Consider the following 17,399-nt stretch of genomic DNA (forward strand, 5'->3'; position numbering starts at 1 on the left):
AGAAAGTGATTATATAAAGATATGAGTTTAATTTTAACTTTTAATTTAAGAAAAATAATGTACTTTGTCATCACGTGCTAAGGATTTTTTTTTATGTATCAAACGTCAGTTAAAATTATTTAAGCATAACTAGAATTCCATTAAAAATAACTAAATATGTAGAAATTAATAAATTGTAAGGAAATTTATCACTTTAGTATCCATTAAATATAATTGTTATTTGCAAACGTTAAAATACAAACTTTTTTAGTATTCAAAAAACAACATCCTTCGATTTTTTCAATACCAGCTTTTTAGTGGAAAATCGATGAAAAACTCGTATATGCTTCTAACTTTTATTCCACTCAACATGTTAGTTAAGATATTGTCATTTGTAAACCTCGAGGACGTAAATTAGAAAATTTTGCAAAAACCCGCTCGTAAATCTGTCGAGGCATTTTCGAGTTTTTGCGAGACTAATTACGGCGATTCATTTTTACGTATATAGTATTGATGTCAAATATTAAAAAATAACATTTATATATAAACGTCCGGCCTCGTGGTGTAGGAGTCAGCGCGTTCATCTACCATGCAAGAGGTCTCGGGTTCGATTCCCGACACGGTTGACATGAAAAATTGATTTAAAAATGTGTTTTTACACTTGAATATTTCGTAAGTCTGTTATTTTTTCCAATTTCTATACTTCTTCATGAACCAGGTGGATTTATTTCAGGCGTTGCCCAGTAGGTATGTAGGTGAAATAATTCAATTACGCATATCTCACCCGCATAAATAAAGGTTTCAGCTCTTTAACTTCACAAACATCGACAGATGAAAGAATCGAAGGCAAACAAAAGATGCCTAGACTTCTATATTACCTTCTCTAGAATGTTCTTCACCTCTGTTGTAGTATATTAATATTAACAGCTCGTCAGGCGTCAGGCGTCAGGGTGTCGAGTCCAGTCCTTGCCGGCAAAATATTGGCGATGTATCTGCTGTATTATGTAATAGAAAGACCCATTTTCGTGAGTAAATTGTTCGTCACTTAAGGAAATAAGTAGCGAATTTGCGCCTTGTCTCTCTCTAATTCGAATAAATGTTTAACTAATAATATAAGTACGTATTTGGTTCGTGTAAAATTACTGAAATAAAATTATCGGGCAGACCGGTTTCAGAAACTGACATTTTATATTTTGAATCTTACCAAATAACGAGTAGGTATCTGAAATATTTCATTTCATATCGTGCTCGATGTTCTACGCCCTGGCTACGAATTCTCAGAAAGAGAATTTGAGGTCATAAGTGGCAAGTAGTAAATAGTCAAATTTCAAAACGCGCGTTATTTTTTACTCCATATTTTGAAATGCATACCGAAGCGAAGTACGTTTTATTGCACTGTCTACTTTCTGAAATAAAAAGTTTATCATAATTATCACCTAATTATAAATCTTACGCGTTATATTTTTCTCCGGTCACTTTGTATGGGCAACTGGATTAATTTATTTATACACCAAAAAAACCCATTTATTCGTATAAATATAAACGTAAGAAAATGTACTATTAGTCAAAATAAATCGGAAATCGTCCCCGGGACCTCGGGGATGGTAAATTCAAACTCGTCTACCACTTTCCCACGAATCTAAACGAATCATTTTTAGTACCAAAGAACCGAATAATTGATTTTAGTTTATTAACGCTCGCGCGGCTGAGACGTCACACCACTCTACACTATACATACGATATGCGACTTGATTTATCTCTCTCGTTCTTTTTTATGATAAAGTTGTATTTTTTGTAAACTTCGAATGAATATATTCACACCGGATTTAAAAATGAAAATTTTATAAATGTGCTGGATACAAAAAAACATATCCTCGTTTCGCGAAAAATGAATTTGACGCCGATAGAAATTATCTGCATTAGAGAGAGCGCGAAGGTAGAACTCGTGGCGAGAAAGACAGAAGCTGTTATCCGGCCTGTGTTCGTGTGAAAAAGATTAAGTCGGTTGTTGGCAGTGAGCGAGGGTGCACGCGGGAAAAAGGACCGGCGTATTTATGATTTTTTAATTATTTTTTTTATTTGAAAATTTGTTTATTAACCCTTACGGATTATTACATTCATTTTACACAAAATAATTTATACATTTTTCATTTATACTCTGTTGTTCAAAATAATATTTTTTCCATCTTTCGAAAAGTTTGTCTGAGTCTTTTGTTTAGTTTTGTCTGGTAGTTTATTGTATAATTTCAGTCCCTGGTTCATTAGTCTTGATTGTCCTTGTCTTGTTTTAGAAAGTTGAATATGGTATTTGTCTGATATTCTCGTATTATGTCCATGTTGACTACAATTTTTTACAAGTTTAAGTTCTTCGTCTACAATTACATTAGTGGCTAATTTAAGGATAAATTTTAATGATTCTAGTTGAAAGAGTTCAGTTATATTTAATTGCTTAGTTTGTTTAAAAAGTTCTCTAGTTGCAGTTAAATAGGGAAGGTAATATACTAACTTTAATATTTTATTTTGTTGTCTTTGTAGTCTGTTTATGTCATTTTGATATCCTGCTCCCCATATTAGTCTCGTATAACGTATTTTAGTTTTTACATAGGCTTCATACATTAGAATTTTTTCCGTTTTTGGAATAAAATTTTTGATTTTTAAAAAAAGACTCCATAATGTCGAAAAGACTCAATAATGTCGCCACTTTGCTAATTAAATTGTTGATATGAATAGTCCATGTTAATTGTCTGTCTATTGTTAGTCCTAAGTATTGAACATGTTCAATTTCAGTAAGTCGTTCATTATTTATGTAAGCATCTACTTTATGACATTTTTTTCTAGTTTAAAAATGGATAATATTGCATTTTTTTTCATTAAGTGTAAGTAAGTTTGTGTTTGTCCATTTAGTCAACATAGTTAGGTCTTTGTTTATGTCATTGTTTGTTACGTTTAATTTAAATGTCCGTCATCCTTACCGCGCGCAAATATTATTAGAGTTAAAATAGTACTATGCCACCGAAGCGAGCTGTCGATTAACGTAAGATGGGTAGGGCGCAGTGGCAGTGGGTAGGGGGTAAATAATTACTACAATATCGTATGTAGTTGAAAGCAAAGGCCGTTTGCCTATCGCCAGATACAACACTCGGTTGATGTTTGCGCTCCTAGTATTTTCACGCGGTGTGACTCCGAGCTATTTTGCTTTCATTCGTAAGAAATCTTCCACAAGTACACGATACTTACCCACTCGCGTGGGTACTACTGGCGCTCCCAGCTGCTTCGGTCGCGGCCGCTCGCGGCCCAGCGTGCTTAGTGGCCCCGGTAATGAACATCGGAATGAGAAGAGTCTTTCTAAGCTAGCAGCTCGACGGCCGGTATCGGATGTTATTCGTAGTAAGTGCGTAAGTTTTTTTACTTAAATCTTAATTGAAAAATTAAGAAACCGCAGACTAACAGTGATTTCCATACAAATATCAATAAAATTTCTCGGTTAAGTTTTATTCGACCAACGAGCGACTCGGTTGCAACATGTTTAACCTTTTGAATACAAAATACACGTGTGTACCTACATAAATATACTCGCTTGTTATTTATTTTTCGCAGCATTCTTAATAATGTTTTTGAATTTACGCATTAATGTTTTCGCTTATTTGCCAATTTTATGGACTGCGGATACAGGTAGCTACTTCTACCAAAATGTTATCGCGTATTTGTGACATTTCGTAATTTTTTGTAAGTTTTATGTTTAAAATGGGATAATTAAATACAAATGCAATGTACCTACTTTTCTTCTTCTTCTTCTTGATCAGCCTCGTTCTCTCCACCGCCGGATGAAGGCCTCTTCCGAAAGTTTCCACTCTATCCCCCGCAACGTCGTCGGGCCGTCTGTTTCGTGGCCTTCCGACACCTCTTCTGTTCGCTCGCGGTCTCCGCTGTACCATTCTGGGTGTCCACCTGTCGTCGTCTCGGGCGACATGTGCGACTCCGGCTCAGCGCCCGATTTCTTCATTAATCATTCCATACACATTCATTAATCATTCCATACTTGTGCTGATTTTGTTCTGCTGGCCACCTTTTTTATTTATCTTTTTCCATTAGTTAGTAAACATGACTTTTTTTGTAGATCAACCAATATTAACAATAATTTAAATGACTATTACCTAATTGATACATCAGCATTAATAGTAAACATAACGATAGTTTCCTTTAACTTCCCGAGCTTTGGAGTATCTCACCGTCCAATATTAACCCTACATATTTATACACTCGGTAGCCTTATCCTATTTCTATTTCTAGTTCTATAGTTATGTACCGACATTTCCGTTTAATATAATTTCCCTTATAAAATATATCGGCATAAGGTTATTAAACACTGTGTATATAAACACAAGTACAATACCCAGCCTTTTTTATTTTCACCCAGTTGAAACCTCTTTTTATTGTTGAAACATTATTATATTTGTTTTTCCAGTACAACTCTCATCGCTCTACTTTGGAATATTTGAAACTTCATGTCTCCCTCGTTGGCCAAATAAGATGTAATAAAGCGATAGTTCCAATGGGGAATTTTATGTTTTATTTAGTAATTTTACCTTGTATTTTGTCGATATACAGATAAAACCCTCTAAATGCGTTATTGCCTCTTGTAAAATGTTTTACTCGACAAAAGTCTTTTCCGGTCTTCTTTATTTACATGTTGAACACGATACGTAGGTACTCACGAAACCATCCTCTTCTTCTTTGTCTTCTTGTAGATCTATTCTGCCGAGACTACTCCGTCTCCAGTGACGAGGCTCGACTCTCGGACTTCCGTCGCTCGGAGGGCCTTCCGGGCGGGCGCCGTCCCATCACCGGACCATCGCTCCCCATTCTGGTTATTTTTGTGGTCTCTCCAGAATCTTCCGCGGGATATGCTCCAGTGCACTGTACCTTCGAATTTCACGTTTCCCGTTGAAAGTCGTTTCTTTCGTGAAACCGTCTTTATTCCTTTAAAATGTTTCCTCGGTTGTAATATGTGGTTTCCACGTTTCCGATCGGTTTCCACCAGAATACATTTTTTAAAGTACTTTTAGAGGGCTTTCACGCGCGCTTACTTTGAAACTTAACCTCGGGGAATGAAGAGGATTTCATCAGTCGATAAAGCTGGAAAAATGACATGTGACTACATTTTTAACTTGTTTTCCCAAAGCGTGTTGTTTAGAGGGTTTCATCGATATACCGACGATTTTAAAGTTTATAATTTTAGAAGTATAATTTCATTCACGGCGCAATAATTGGATAAAGTGTAGGTAGTTCCGTTTGGCGGTTCACAGCTCGCAACTGCCCCTGCGCCTGTGCCTGCGCCTGCGATGGAAATCCGTAAACAAGTTTTGGATTGGATTTCTACGGCTTATTATCGGAGCCGAGCGGGGCTCTAATAAACTCAAGGCCCGTCGACCGGTTCTCTTGCCAATATTATGACTCCAAATGGCTAATATCGGAGTAGGTATTTCTATTACTGGCCTTCGGGAATCGGGAATCCGCCATCTGCATAGAAATTATGAATTAAAAATCAATCAAAGACGGTACAAACATTCGTGAGTGGGATAGTACCTACTTGGAAAGATTTGTCTTTTCGGTGTGAGCTTCTGATGTGTACCATTTTATATCCTTACTGAAATCATATTTTTATTTTCAATGTTTAATATACGTTGATCCATACTAATATTATAAATGCGAAAGTTTGTTTTTATTTTATTTTTTAGCCTCTTTCGTGTCGAAATAGACGGATGACTGACAATTTATTGTCATAAACTACTTTATAAAAACTAGGAATTATGCCGGCCCTAGATGGCTTCCCTGCGGCAGACCACTAGCAGCGATATTGAGATGATTTAATTTTAACGAATAAGTCTCTGTCTGACAAATAGCTTTCAAAGTTTTTATGCAATGGGTCGTTTATACCTAGAGAGTGATGTTTTTTAAGCAGAATTTTATGAGAAATTTTATCGAAAGCCTTTGTGAAATCCGTAAATACGAGTATGCTTTCAACTTGGTGTTTTTTTTAAAAACTTTTAACAATATGATCCTGATAACGTAGCGGGTTAGTTGAAGTTGTTTTATTCTTAACAAACCCATGTTGCTGATTGTCCTTTAATTTCAGATTCTCCGGATATAGTTGGTCTAATACTTATCCAATTATCAAACGTATAAAGAATACTGCAAATATTGGAAATAGATTTCGGTGACTGCATTTAATGCAAATAAACGCAAGTTTTGCTACCATTCGTGTTTGAAATATGGTCGTGAGGAAAAATGTCAGTATCCGACATAAGTCCCGCGTACGATTTGCCATACTAACAGTGAAAGGAGCAATTGAAGCGGCAGAATGAAATGAAATTAAAATTGCGGTTTGTGAAATTAATAGAAAAACATTGATTTTTAGCGACACCGACAGGAAGTCCCACGGTCTTTAAAACAGTTTTCGGGTAAGTGAAAGAAGCGAATGAGTTTCACTGCAATATGTCACTGTTTCTGGACTGGACCCTGAAGCGTTAAACTGATCACCTTACTTTCGTGCGCCAATGCGGCACCTTATACTGTACCCCGCGGTGTGTAATAGAGAAACGATCAAGATGATGATGATAATAGATAGATATTTATTTATTTATATAACACTTAATAAACATATACAATTTATATACATATAAGGGCGGGCATATTGCCTTAAGGCAATTTCTTCCTACCTACCCGAACCGTTCAGTTTGAGAAAACTACAAGTATATGGACATTTTCTAAGTAATTATGCAGAATCTTATATTTTATGCAACAATTGGAAAACATAAATTTGCTAAATATTTACACTACATCATGACAGATTATACATATATAATAAATACTACCTTCTCGTGTACGAGTACGCAGAGGCGGGCTAGAGCGTGTAGAGGAGCGGAGGCAGACACAGACTCGCGTTGTAAACTAGAATATTATAAAATTGATCAATCGACCTCATTACCCCGTTTTCTGCGTTATCATTTGGTAATTATAATTAACGAAATTCTCTATAGGTAATACGTCATTATTCAGTCTAATTCCATCGTGCCATTAAAACCTAAGCTTCTGAAAACTACGTACAGCTTATGCAAAATACAGAGCCACGTATTTCACGATGGATGTTTCTGTAGTTCGACCTAAAAGTCACTGTAATTCCTAAAGAACTTTCACATTTATTGCGTTTGATAAATGTCTTTTTAATGACAAGTAAAATAAAGATACCACGTCGAAAAGTTGCTTTGAACTCTTCGAACATACTTCGATGTTAATGTTGATACTGAGTGCTTATGTTATAAATTTACCTTCGAAATTTGAAGGCTCATTGCGAGCTCGTAAAATGCATTCGTTAAGTTTTTAGTTATATTTAACCGTCGGGTTTTCGGTTAAGAATTTTGCGGTTAACATAAAGGTGAAGGTTTAAGCGATCGCGACGAATCGTATAACCTTTTTATTCGACAGCGAATGGTTCGATTTCGCGCTCGAGAATAATACAATATTTTTATTATAGAGAGTTCAACTTGAAACCATTTCAGGTTTTCGGATCAGATGTTTTAGTGTAACAAGGTTTTCGAAGGATTGCCTCGTTTTACATAACTTATAATTTTGCGGAGTCTGATAATCTCGATTGCGACGAAACCCGGTCACTCGACGAGAATTCAAAACTTATTCCACGCGCTCTTATTCTGCGCTGCGCTGGAGCCATTCTACCGCGACTTCAACTCACAGTACACCGGCCGTGGTGTTTTAGCATAATTCTTACAATATACGCAATTATTCGTCGGTTCGGAGGCAAACTTCGGTTCGAATTGTACAACTTTAAGAACATGTAAAGCGGGATGCGAACTGTCCAAGTACACGGAATACTCAGCGTCGGCGTCGGCGGCCTGCTAGTTTGCGTGCTAGTTGCGGGCCTCGAGTGAGTAAAGCTATGGTTTCCTAAGACAGCGGTACCGTCACAAAGCGGCCGTCACGGGACGGCGGATGACGTCATTAAAACGTTGACTATGTAAATCAATGGCGCTGGTTTCCTAGAGAGCGTTGACCGTGAACGTAACGTCGAAGCAACGGTGCCGCCATTTGCAGGACGGCCGTCACAGCGGTGCGAACTGTTTTCGAACGGTTTTTCTCGCGAAGCGGTGACCGTTTAGCTGTCAAAATGAGTGCAAACGTGGTGCGGAATGTTGAAAATGACGAAATATTGATTAATTTTGTAAAAATCATGACGATTTATGTAATGGAAGGGCAAAGACTATTAAAAAGTCGAGTTGAAACAAAGTTCGTGAAGAAATATCGGGACAACGCTTGAAATATCAGGTATGTACTAAAATGTAAATAACAATAGAATCATATAAAAATAACAGAGCAAATGTTTATAAGCTACAAGAAAAAAGCTAAGCATCTATCATAATGTTATTTTTCTAATTCAAAACATTTATTATAACATTGTTTATACGTAATAGATTCCAAGGAATCCTAACCTATTTATTGTGTCTGCAGATAATTGGTTGAATTCTATATTAAAATTTCGTAAGGTATCCAAAGTAAAATGCTTTTATTGGATTCAATTATCCTTTTATTTTTTTTATTTACAAGGGTGTAAAATGTGACGCATTTTGTCTTGTAAGGACATTATCAAACTTTTTATTAGGTTACCTTACCAAATCCTAACCTATTTTGAAGTTGACATTTTATGAAATAACACACAACATTTCAGATTAAAAGTCACATGGGTGTGATTTAAAATAAGGAGTTCTCCATTAATATTAAAGAGCCAAGAAAAATGCCTGGAACATAATCTTAACAGAGTTAGTTTGATGAATTTTAAATAAAAAATGCACTTTGAACATGAAATGAATACAACAAATTTGTCGATGGATACAAATAAGTATACCAATGTAATTCTTGTATAAACATTACTATAATATTTTTTCTGCATTAATTATTACATTTATTTATTCTAGAAAGCTACAAACACGAAAGAGTAGTCACCAATATAAACAATTTTTGTTACAACTGAGAGGGAAAACATTTTTGAGAAGGGAATACTGAATTTGCGTCGTAGGTGAATTGGTTCAGGCGAATAAATCTCACCCAAATGATAAAAGTTTCAGCTCTTTTACTTCACAAAAGAAAACAGATGGAAGAGTTGAGGAAATGTGATGTTAAAACATAGGCAGAATGGAGAATCTTACAATGTGTAAAATGCCTACTTAAACCAGCCTATGACAGAGCATAAGCCCTGTAAGTGCCTTGACTTCCATATTCCCTTCTCGAAAATGTTTTCCCTCTCTGTTGCAACAAATTTAGAACTAGATAACTCCCTAGGGAGGAAATCCAGCCTGTCTGCAAACATTTGGACATACTCAAAACACTGTTTTTAATGAGTAAACTTATGGCACAGAAAAACGATTAAATGTAGACATACTTGGGACTTATTAATACATTTGTTCCAGGATTCTTATCACCGAATTCAATTAAATAATATGGTATGTAAATGAGCTCCCATTTATATTTGAGACAAGTTCAAACTAGTTTTATAGTAACTCCATAAACACCAGTAATAAGTTCTTATTTAGATACATAAGGTAGGTTGCAATAACTTTCCTGTATATTCATTGTGAATTTTATTTTCAGAATAAGTACATACTACAAAATTATTTTCACCCAAGTGCAGATCAAGATACGAGTAGTGAGAGGGTAGATACTCTCCCGATAGTACTACTAGATTTGCTGTGCGAGTCGAACTCAAATGTTTGCCAGCAGAAATTACTAGGCTCCCGAGCGATTTCTTCACTGCCTCAACATGCAAGGACAAGGGGACATTCGTCAACGACCTACGACTCAGACTCGCAGACATCAGACAAACACCAGGCATCCACCACAGTCCAAAGAAAACCTTTATCCACAAAGAACTTCTCAACACGAGCCACGTATTTATATTTACTGACTGCCACAGAAGACCATTCCAGAACGCCATACAATGTAGAACAGACGGGAGACAAGACTTTCTGAAATCTACCTTCACCCACAGCAGTACTTACTTCGGACTCACCAGATCCACCTCCAGGAAGGCAGACACTCCCCCTGAAATGAACACTTCCCAGAATAATACTGATCATAAAAACAAAAATGTACTAATAAATATGAGCAAACTATTTTTACCTGGATGCAAATTATGTTTTAAATACCTCTTATGAATGTACACATTATTGTAATTCCATTTTGTATTATAATTTTATATGTATTCTTCTCCGTTTTTTAGATCATGAGAAATGTAGTTTATACTCACATAATATATTTTCTATTACATAATATTTATGTAAATTTAGGATTATAATGAAAAATCCTCAAGTATGCTATACTAAAATGATTTCGTGTTTAGCATTAGGTCTTATACTCATATATATACATTTAACTCATAAAATATTAGTTCTTTATACAAATATGAACCAAACTTTTCTTCTTTAAATATCTCTTAAAAAATAATAACATATTATGGTAAAAAAAGTAATATATTATTTTTAAATGCTATTCTAAAAGTAATTCAAATAAGTTTAAAAATACAAAACCAGCAGTGAAAAAAGAAAGAATAAAAGTCTTTCAAGTGAAATGTAAAAGAGCATCAGAAATTCAAATATATTAAAAAAATATTTTGTACTTTCTCCAGCCTGTCAATATAAGTAATGTATTGTGGATTCCAAATTATGGATGCAAATTCTAGCTGAGTACTTACATAGCTATAATAGAGTAATAATGAATTGATTACAATGTCTACTTTGTAATGACAAATGTATTCTTTATGTTTGTTGTTACTATGTAAAATACTATATTATATTTTGACAGACTAATAAAATGAATTTAATTATGATTCAAAGAGGTTGAACATATACTTGTATGATAGGGAGCAGATGATATTCCTAAAGAGTTAAAAGTTATACAATACTGTGTTGTGGGGTACATAAATTATTAGTTAAACGCTGAAGACATTTTGGTTTCGAACTTACAGTTTGTAGTTATGTATATTATTACATATGAAAGTTATAAGTATCTATTATGGTGTCTGTAAGAAGTAAGTGTATAATAATTGAAATTTTTCAGAAGAAATCTGTACAGTTTATATATAGTAAGCAATATTAAGTTCTGATGTCACAGTATAAATTGTTACTACAATTATTACAAGTTTATATATGTATATTAAAGAAAACGTAAAGTAAAGTGAATTCTGGTTCTTTTGTTTTACAAAGAGATATTTAAAGAAGAAAAGTTTGGTTCATATTTGTATGAGTTATATATAATATATGCGTATAAGACCTAATGCTAAGTAATCTCACGAAATGTAAGAAAGCATCAGAAATTCAAATGTTTTAAAAAATATGTTGTACTTTCTCCAGCCTGTCAATATAAGTAATGTATTGTGGTTTGTAAGTTATGAATGCAAATTCTAGGTGAGTACTTACATAGCTATAATAGAGTAATAATGAATTAATAACAATGTCTGCTTTGTAATGACAAATGTATTCTTTATATTTGTTGTTACTATGTAAAATACTATATTATATTTTGACAGACTAATAAAATGAATTTAATTATGATTCAAAGAGGTTGGACATATACTTGTATGATATGGAGCAGATGATATTCCTAAAGAATTAAAAGTTATACAATACTGTGTTGTGAGGTACATAAATTATTAGTTAAACGCTGAAGACATTTTGGTTTCGAACTTACAGTTTGTAGTTTATTTATTTATTTTATTTTATTAAATATTTGGGTAAATCATAAGAACGCAAATATTTCTTTTTTAAAAAAAATAAAAAATAAGTATCAAAAACAACAATTTTTTAATATAAAAAGACCAATTAAGTTTTCATAAATTAAAAAGATATAAACATTAAATGTGACCAAAAAATAAAAAATAGATAAGAATTTTAAGTGAGAAAAGAATAATTAGTTATGTATATTATTACATATGAAAGTTATAAGTATATATTATGGTGTCTGTAAGAAGTAAGTGTATAATGATTGTAATTTTTCAGAAGAAATCTGTAGAGTTTATATATAGTAAGCAATATTAAGTTCTGATATTCCAGTATAAATTGTTACTATAATATTTACAAGTTCATAAATGAATATTAAAGAAAACATAAAGTAAAGTGAATTCTGGTTCTTTTGTTTTACAAAGAGATATTTAAAGAAGAAAAGTTTGGTTCATATTTGTATAAAAGTACAAATATTATATGAGTTACATATATATGGGTATAAGACCTAATGCTAAACAAGAAATCGTTTTAGTATCGTTATCGTTTAAGAATTTTCCATTATGATCTTAAATTTACATAAATATTATGCGATAGAGAATATATTATGTGAGTATAAACTCCATTTCTCATGATTTACAAAAAGGAGAAGAATACATATAAAATTATAATACAAAATGGAATAACAATAATGTGTATATTCATAAGAGGTATTAAAAACATAATTTACATAAAATTTTGCATACTATAAAACTATGAAATAGTACTTAATGTTTCCTAAATAAAAGAAAAAAATATTTCTTTCTCTTATTTCTGTTTACAGGATATCATGATTTGTTCACCAAAACACTAGAAATTGGCCCTGTGAAGGAATAGAACGCACCAAGATCAGTTACAAATAAAAATGTAGTTATTGCATATATTATTTTTATTTAATCAAAAATATACACCTTTTATTTTATAAATTATTATGTAATGTATTTTTTTTAATTATTTGATTATGATCTTCTTCTTCTCTGGTCTCAATCCTGGGATTGGCTGGCAGCAATTCCTTTCATTCTTCTCCTCCATTCCTCCCTGTCTTGTGCGGCTCATTTAAAGTCAACATGTGATGAGCAGCGCACGTCCTCTAATAGGTCCTCCAGGTACTCTCGGCGTGGGCATCCCCTAGAATTTGTTCCCTCGGTAATCCCCTCCATTGCACATGCAGGCCTTCTTGACGTATTACATGACCGATCCATTTTGCTCGCCTTTCGGACAAGGTCCTGAGCAGGTGCCTTCCACCTTCGATTATTTGGAGAACCTCCTCATTTGTAATGTGGTCTCTCCAGGAAATTCCTAGTAGTCTTCTATAGGACCACATCTCAAAAGCCTCTAGTCTCCGTTTATCTTTTTCGGATAGGCACCATGTCTCGCAGCCATACATCAAGATACTCCATAAATAGGTCTTGATTAGGAGTATTCTTAGTTTTAGGTCTATATTATTTGATTCTTTTATTTTGGACCTTTTATTAAATGCAAGTCTAGCTTGATGTATACGGCTGTCGACCTCGCTCTTAGACCGACCGTCCCACATTATTTTGCTCCGGAGGTAGAGAAACTCCTTGGTGTTCTTTATTGGTATTCCCGACATCACTACTCTCATCTGGTGTTGCATTCGGCCTACAGTCAGTAGCTTTGTTTTGTCTTTATTTATCTTCATACTGTAGTTATTTTGAAGAATGCTTTCCATAGTTGTAAGGGCTCTTGCAGTTCTTCTTCACTTTCAGCAACCATAGCAATATCGTCAGCAAACCTTATCATATCCCATTTAGTATGATATTAATAACAATAATTACAGGATCAAATAAACTAAAATTAGTTATTATATAGATGTGATTATAAGTAATTATGATATTTTACAAATTGCAAATATTTATTTATAAATCCAACATACTCAAGGAATACTATTTAAAAGTTTAACATATAACATCAAATCAGAGAGACTAAACATATATTATATTAACTATAAATCATATATTTGTTTTTACATTATAAATTTAAGATGTTTCTATCCACTTGTATTAAACACACACTCACCCTTTCCACAAACCCACCCTCACACTCATATACACTAACTCTCATATTCACATACCTACCAAAACCTCACTCCACTCCAGCAATATTACAGCACATTTAAATCAAAGCTTTCTCTCACTCTCTAAGACTTGCAAATAAATAATACAATAATAAGCTCCACTCGTTTGACGATAACAGCCGAACCTCGCTTCTAAGTTATCGTTTTGAAATTTACTCAAGAGTAAATATTCTACTTTATGCATGGAAAATATATATAGGATCAACATTGAAAACGCATCCAATGTAGTAATGGGGGATTTAAATTTTTGTACACCTAGAGACTAACTCTCAGGTATTGAGAGTCTCCAAGTTTTTAACCAAAGGGACATGTTTCTTAGAAAATTTTTATGATCTACACTATCTTCTCTAATGGGTTCCTTGTGAAGATTGTTGAATCTCTGAAATTCAAATACACTTTACCCATTTACAATCTTCCACCATCTACAAAATATACTTTTAAAATCTAGAGTACTCTCGGGTTCTACAAACAGTTCTGGATTTTTAAGCGCTACGCACTTTAAACCCACCAATTGTTTTCTCATTAAAAACTTTTAACTCTAGGGATACATTTTGTTTTAGAATGTTGCTTGGATATAGGACTTTGTATGATATCATGTGCCCAAATTTGATCAAGGTTTTTTTTTCAAGATCATTAATGAATTTCGAATGTTGAAATTGAGCGTCTAATATTATACTGAAATCATTTAAATGAGGATTATTTTGAATTGATCCAATTATTGCAAACACACTTAATTAAATGTAAGTACAGGATCAAATTTGAAAAATAAAGTTCTACTATTATCTAAAGGGTGAGGTAAACTAGGGAGTAATATTTTATCTGTTTGAAACAATTCAAATGCCTTTTTTGTTAATAGCATTATTATCGGATATCAAAGATATTGTGTAGTAGGCCTTGTATACAAACTCCTGACGTCACTGCAACCTGTGAAGATCTATTGTGATGGATTAAATTAATTAAAAACAACTACTGCACAACATCATTATACTTACAGAGGAATATTTTTCTTTAATGAAATGAACAAAGATAATAAAAAGTACAGTCAGGAATACAATATATTTAAGAAAGAAGTAAAAAATTACATCTATAATTCTTCTTTATGTAACACTGATTGAAAACATCGTTAATATCTTTTTTGTAATTTATTTATGTTATTCTAAAATAATCTATTATAAGACGTCACTCCCCATTATGTACACAAGAATTGTTTATTTCTTTTACGTAATGGGAAACGATAATGTAAATATATGTAATTGATTAATGAAAAAAATTGTATTTAATATTGTATTTAAATTTGTTATTAATAAATTTAAAAAAAAAAAATCTATTGCACCTATAACTTTAAGAAATCCTCTCATACAAAATAAGCCGGATATAACTACATTTGTTCCGGACACTGGCTTCATTATAATATAGTCCGGTGTTTTTCATGCCAATTGATGTTGATGTTGAAATAGTTTGGTGACTAAATTCGTGTATATCAGCAGAGTCGTCTTGAATCTGGAAGATTTATCAAAAGTTAATATCTATAGGCATTAAACATTTACGTATTTAAAATTGTCAAATGAATTGACAGAAACGATACTTACATATTGCCAAAATTATTTTTCATTACATACCTCATTACTATCCCAGTACCGAATAGCAAATAGGCCCTGGAGTTCTACTGGTATTTTCTCATCTCGTTTGTGTCCTTCCAAATCGAGTTTTACTAGAGTAATTATGCGCCTCATATTTTCCTTCGAAAAACAGTATTTCTCCTTGAATTCACTGTCTTAAAAATCTTAAAAAGAGTTGACTCTTTTTTTAATACAATTTTCGTGCACGAGAAGGTCGCATGCCTTCGAAAATGTTTAAAATTAAATAAAACTGTGACAAACTATTCATAAATAACGACAAATATGACAGATCGCATTCTAGGGCATATTTTTGACAGATAAGCTGCCGTGGCCGCCAGATATGACAACGTTTTCCTAGGAAACCACTCTCTAGTCACCGTTTCGGCGGCCGTTCACCGCATCACCGTTCGTACGGCCGTTAAGATATCGGCACCGTTTTCCTAGGAAACCCAAGCTTTACGCGATACTCTCGGAGAGCGGTAGTCGGTAGTCGGTAGGTCGGTAAGTCGGTAGGTCGGTAAGTCGGTAGGTCGATACGAAGCACGGGGAAGGTGCATGATTCGGTGCGGTGAAGAAACGCGACATAATATCCCTTACATAAGTCGCGAGTCGCGAGACTCGATCGACTCGTTCGGCGCAGAAAGTGGGACCTATATAACTATGCTGCGTGTTCACGTGAAGTATGAAATCTAACCTTAAATTATATACTACTAATCTCGGAATATGTAAAAAGTTAACTCGAAATATAATAATCCTATAGAAGAACAGCTAGAGTTCTTATCTTCTTCGAGTCGTGCGCTCTCGGCAGAGCTGTCACCGCCACGTCGCCCTGACGAGTATTCAGACAGAAAAACTGGTCACAGCAGATAATAAGAAAGTTCGTCAAAAACCTCGTTAAACTTTTTGTTCTTCAAGCTAGGTAGCCGGCTCATCTAACGGCAGTCATTACAATTCCTCCATCCTCATCCCTTGTCCAGGAGTCATTTGAAATCCAAGCGTTATCGGAAGCGCACATTTTAAATCTAGGCGCTTTCATTTAAGGACCAGTTTCTCTTGCTGTTTTGCACTAGTGTGATTGAGTTTTTTTTAAACCTTAAAACATTAAAGATAATAGTATATATTTTATCAAAACACATTTTTTTTAGTTTTATACTTATTTAGTATTCTTACGATCTATGTTTAGGAAGTCCTATTTAAATATTAAATTTATTTAGAAAATTTTCAGAAATTGGTGTTTTTGTTTATTTGTCTAATATTTTCCAGCTATATCTTATTTGTAGAAATAAAATTCAGACCATTGACAATTAAATTTTGCAACAAAATCTTACGTTTACTATCTGCTAAGTAAATAACAGCATTTATCGATACTATTCCTGGCCAATTACCTTTCGTTCCCATCCTTCCTTTGACCCATCCTTATGGTACCTACCTAACGTCAAGATAGAAGATATTCAAAATTAGAAGATTCAGATTTAGATTCAGAACAAAAATAAAACAACATTTTTGACTTGACATAAAATCGGATAAAAAGTGGTTGGAATCGTTGCGCGTCGAGGAAAACATCGTGTCATTTTATAGTTCATTTGTGATCCAGTGCCAAAAATTGAAGAACATTCAGACCATATTAAAGGTAGGTTCCATTCCATATTCCTATCCTTTCTCAAATATTTCCCAATTCACAAAACTGAATGAAATTCGATTTTCATTTACAGTCCGCCTTTTCGTTAACACTTCCGCCATTTTGTTTTTTAAGACTCCAAAGTTAACGCGTGAAAGGGGTATTTTTTTCAATCAAGTCATTTTTATTATTTTTTCCTGCAGATTCTTCAAAATTGTTAAGAAATTTACTCGAACAGAATTGTTTAACATTTTTGAAAATTT

At 33.6% G+C, this 17,399-nt stretch overlaps 1 protein-coding gene and 2 long non-coding RNA genes across 19 annotated transcripts in view; 2 read left to right on the plus strand and 1 right to left on the minus strand.

The window, feature by feature from the left end:
- The window catches only part of LOC148275635 (scavenger receptor class B member 1-like), a 169,881-nt gene that overhangs the window by 66,740 nt on the left and 85,742 nt on the right, over positions 1-17,399 (plus strand). The gene's annotated exons all lie outside the window — the stretch shown is intronic.
- Positions 8,150-10,405, plus strand: LOC148275636 (uncharacterized). The gene is made up of 3 exons (XR_015823972.1): positions 8,150-8,319; positions 8,720-8,810; positions 9,640-10,405. It is a non-coding gene; the product is annotated as an uncharacterized LOC148275636 (long non-coding RNA).
- LOC148275637 (uncharacterized) lies at positions 14,172-15,971 on the minus strand. Its single transcript, XR_015823971.1, has 2 exons — positions 15,519-15,971; positions 14,172-15,399 (listed from the first exon to the last, which is right to left on the minus strand). It is a non-coding gene; the product is annotated as an uncharacterized LOC148275637 (long non-coding RNA).

The sequence above is a fragment of the Micrasema longulum genome, unplaced genomic scaffold, assembly GCF_059751315.1.
Source record: "Micrasema longulum isolate JH-2025_06_02 unplaced genomic scaffold, ASM5975131v1 h1tg001372l, whole genome shotgun sequence".
NCBI classification, from domain to species: Eukaryota; Metazoa; Arthropoda; class Insecta; order Trichoptera; family Brachycentridae; genus Micrasema; species Micrasema longulum.